Here is a 4,931-nt window from a genome sequence, read left to right on the forward strand (position 1 = left end):
TCCTTCTGCCCGCATGGGACAGAATATCCTTCCTTTGCTGCCCAATCAAAGGGCAAAGGTATTAATACAAATTAACGCCTAAGAATAGTTTTAACCTTGACATGGTGCTCATTTATCATCAAATCAATGTTTTGGTGAGGAATCTGCCCTTTCTAATATTAATACGCATTATTTAAGTATAAATAAGAACTTATTTTAGTACTGTATGGCTGTGCAGGATGGAGCTGGCCTTTTGTTCGATTAAAGTGATCAAAAGTGATGGTGAACATTGTAGCTGGAAGTAACAATCTCACCAAGTACTCTAGTGACACCAAGTGGTAGTACAGTAACCTGGCAATTTAACTATAAGTTTTACATTGGTATTACTGGTCCAAGCAACGGAAAATGTGATATCAGCATGACCCCCAAATTTTTAATTTCTTATTCCTGTTTTATTCCAAAATTCTGTAGTAAATTCTGAGAACAGTGCCTGCAGGAAATCTTGAATTTTACCACTCTTGAAATCCCTTGAAGCTGACATAGATTGTTCTGCTAATTAGCAGAGCTCCTAAATGTAATCTGAAGGTACAGTCTGAATAGACACTATAATACCTTTGGGCTCAGGAATTGATTACTTTGCTGCAACCTGTTAGACAGGTTCGAGGCTTGGGAAACCAGCTTAAAATGTAAGTGAAAAGGACGATACCAAACTCAGTGAATACCAGTGCGTTAAAGTGTAATAGAAATCTAACAAAATACAAGGGCCTAAATCTCCTGATTGGAGCATCCAGTAATGAGACCCAGATGCCTTTAAAAATGCCAGGTTTCTGTCCCATGATGCCGAAGAACTCACTCAGTGCAGGAATCCTGGCAGAGAGAAGTGAAGAGTTCATTCATTATTGTCACAAGTAGGCTTGCATTAACATTGCAATGAAGTTACTGTGAAAATCCCCTGGTCGCCACACTGCAGCACCTGTTTGGGTACATTGAGGGAGAATTTAGCATGGCCAATGCATCTAACCAGCACATCTTCTGGACTGTGGGAGGAAACTGGAGCACCCGAAGGAAACCCATGCTGAGATGCGGAGATTCCACACAGTGACCCAAGCCGGGAATATGAACCCGGGTCCCTGGTGCTGTGAGGCAGCAGTGCTAACCACTGTGCCATCCCTTTGAGAGAATCAGCACAGAAGATACTCCTTTTTACAGCACTAACTGCTATAAGGGTAAATGTCCAATTTGAATATTGGTGAATGGTGATGGATGGATGTTAATGAATGGCTAGGGCAAGTAGGTGGGTGAAGTGGTAGGTGCACAGGGTGGTGGGTGGCAAGTGAGTAGGGTGGCCTGGGGGAGCAGTTGGGTGAAGGGAAAGAGTGGAACGTGGGTGGGGTGACAGTGATAGGTGGTAGGTTGATTTCTGATGGTCTGCTCAGTTTTATTCCTCTTTGTCACAGTTTGGTACAGCTGAGTGGCTCCCCCAAATTTGCAATTGATGTTACTTTGCTGGGAGATGAAAGGGAACTGAAGAGCTGTCACTCTTTGTCAGATAAAAACTCCTTTTGCAGTTCATGAGTGTTGAAAAGTTGGCCATTCGAAAGAAGGAATGGCTGGCATTTATATAGTTCTTTTTAAAAATGATTCTTTCACAGGATGTGGGCATTGCTGGCAAGGCCGGTATGTGTTGCCGATTCCTAATTGTTCTTGAACTGAGTAGCTTGCTAGAACATTTTAGGGGGCAGTTAAGAACCAACCACATTGCAGTGGGTCTGGAGTCACATTCAGGCCAGACCGGTTAAGGGTGGCATATTTCCCTCCCTGAAGGCTGAGTAAACCATTTGGATTTTTAAAATAATCAGCAATGGTTTCATAGTCACCACTACTGAGACCAGCTTTCTATTCCAGCTTTATTAATTGAATTCAACTTTCACTAGCTGCCATCATGACATGAACTCATGTCTCCAAAGCGTTAGTTGGACCCATAAGACCATAAAACCATATGACATAGGAGCAGAATTCGGCCTATCGGGTTTGCTCCACCATTCAATCATGGCTGATATTTTTCTCATCCCCATTCTCCTACCTTTTCTCCATAATCCCTGATCCCCTTATTAATCAAGAACCTATCTATCTCTATCTTAAAGACACTCAATGACCTGGCCTCCACATCCTTCTGTGGCAAAGAGTTCCACAGATTCACTACTCCCTGGCTGAAGAAATTCCTCCTCATCTCTGTTTTAAAGGATTGTCTCTTTAGCCTGAGGTTATGCCCTCTGGTTCTAGTTTTTCCTACTATTGGAAATATCCACTCCATGTCCACTCTTTCCAGGCCTCGCAATATCCTGTAAGTTTCAATAAGATCCCCTTCTCATTCTTCTAAACTCCAATGAGTACAGACCCAGAGTCCTCAACCATTTCTCATAAGACAAGCTCTTCATTCCGGGGATCATTCTTGTGAACCTCCTCTGGGCCCTTTCCAAGGCCAATACACCCTTCCTTAGGTACAGGGCCCAAAACTGCTCACAATGCTCCAAATGGGGTCTGACCAGCTATTCTAGCCCTCTTGACATGAATGCTAATGTTGCATTTGCCTTCCTAACTACTGACTGACCTACACATTAACCTTAAGAGAATCTTCAACAATGACTCCCAAGTCCCCTTGTGCTTCTGATTTCCTAAGCATTTTCCCATTTAGAAAATAGTCTCTGCCTCAATTTGTTCTTCCAAAGTGCATAACCTCACACCTTTCCACATTATATTCCATCTGCCACTTCTTTGCCCACTCTCCTAACCTGTCCAAATCCTTCTACAGCACCTCTGCTTCCTCAGTATTACCTGTCCCTCTACATATCTTTGTGTCATCTGCAAACTTAGCAACAGTGCCTTCAGTTCCTTCCTCCAAATCGTTAATATATATTGTGAAAAGTTGTGGTCCCAGCACCGACCCCTGAGGAACACCACTAGTCACTGGCTGCCATCCTGAAAAAGACCCATTTATCCCCACTCTCTGCCTTCTGCCTATCAGTCCATCCTCTATCCATGCAGGATCTTACTCTTAACACCATGGGCTCATAACTTATTGAACAGTCCGCTATGGATCACCTTGTCAAAGGCCTTCTGGAAATCTAAACAAAGCACGTCCACTGGTTCTCCTTTATCTAACTTCCTTGTTACCTCCTCAAAGAACTCTAACAGATTTGTCAGACATGGTCGCCCCTTGATGAAACCATGCTGACTCGTTCTATTTTATCATGCACTTCCAAGTATTCCGCAATCCCATTTTTAATAATGGAGTCTAAAATCTTGCCAATGACCAAGGTCAGGCTAACTGGCCTGTAATTTCCCGTCTGCTGCCTCCCTCCTTTCTTAAACAGCGGTATTACATTAGCTACTTTCCAGTCCTCTGGTACCCTCACTGCCTCCAGTGAGATCACCACCAACGTGTCCACAGTTTCCTCAGCTATCTCTTTTAGACCCTCTGGAAATACATTGACATTACCACTAAATTAACCATCCACACCCAGGCCATTAGACATCTCAAAGTACAGCCAATGAAGAATTTTTGGACTGCAGTCATTATTGTAAGAAATACAACAGCCAAGCAGCAGACAGCAAACTCCCACAAATGGCAATGTGGCAATGCCCAGCTAATCTGTTCCTATGATGTTGATTTAGTGATACATAAGACTAGGACACCAGGGATAACTCCCTACTCTTATCTGAAATACAGCCATGAAATCTTTCTTTTTAAACTTTATTCCAATTCAATCCAATCAAATTAAATCCAATTCAGAGTCCCAACAAGTTGGGACATTCCCGATCCAAGCTGACAAGACAGGGCTCTCACCTCCTGTCTTGGGCTTGACCGACATGATCCAAGCTGATTGGAGTAGGTATAGCTCCTCCTCCAAGGCTTGATCTCATTTGCATCTTAGCCAAAAGGCCGAGATGCTGCTTTAAAAAAATGCTTCAAATGAAACTAAAATGTAACCTAATGACTTCAACCAAGTATATTCTTTCTGTTAGCTGAAGATTGGCATCAGTGATGAACAGATACTACACTTGATCTTAGCCAAAAGGCCGAGAAGCGAGCCATGAAATTTTTTACGTCCACCCAAACAGGTAGATTGAGCCTTAGTTTAGCATTTCCCCTGATAGGTGGCACCCTTGACAGCACAGTACTTCCTCAGCATCAGCCTTGAAATGGGACTTGAACTCAGAACCTTCTGTCTATTTTTCTTGTCTTGACTTATATTTTTACGAAACCGCAAGTGTAAGCTTTAGCTCAACATGATTCAGCGGGGGGGGGGATGTGTCTCTTTCTCAAATTCACACAGGAAGGCTGGAAGGATGAGCAATGGGAGATGTGCAAAGGTTCACACTGCAACTGGAGAGTTAGGGTTCTGAACCTAGAGTTAGGCAAGGGTTTATAGTTTTAGCTCTTCTGCACGTGATATGAGAGTACTTGATGCTGCTGATGGATAGCTAACTTGGAGGAAGAAAAACTAATCCTCAACAATGCAATCATATCAAAATATCTAATATTACATAGAAATGTAGAAACTAGAAGCAGGAGTAGGCCATTTGGCCCTTCAAGCCTGGTCCACCATTCATCTTGATCATGGCTGATCATCAAATTCAATATCCTGATCCCCCCTTCCTCCCACATCCCTTGATCCTTTTAGCCCCAAGAGCTATACCTAATTTCTTCTTGAAATAAGACAATGTTTTGGCCTGAATTACATTCTGTGGTAATGAATTCCACACATTCACCACCTTCTGGGTGAAGACATTTCTCCTTATCTCTGTTCTAAAAGGTTTACCCCTTATCCTCAAACTATGACCCCCTAGTTCTGGGCTATCCCCCACCATTGGGAACATTCTTTCTGAATCTACCCTGTCTACCCTGTTATGAAGGGAATTATTGCCAAGTGTTCCTTGTTTTGTTTTTG

General features: G+C 42.9%; 1 pseudogene; it reads right to left on the reverse strand.

Annotated features, from left to right (window-relative positions):
• Positions 1-3,897: 3,897 nt before the first annotated feature.
• LOC145350409 (U2 spliceosomal RNA) lies at positions 3,898-4,071 on the reverse strand (annotated as a pseudogene).
• Between the last annotated feature and the right edge of the window lie 860 nt (positions 4,072-4,931).

The sequence above is a fragment of the Carcharhinus amblyrhynchos genome, chromosome 11 (genome assembly GCF_965287045.1).
Source record: "Carcharhinus amblyrhynchos chromosome 11, sCarAmb.v2.hapA, whole genome shotgun sequence".
Classification (NCBI taxonomy): domain Eukaryota; kingdom Metazoa; phylum Chordata; class Chondrichthyes; order Carcharhiniformes; family Carcharhinidae; genus Carcharhinus; species Carcharhinus amblyrhynchos.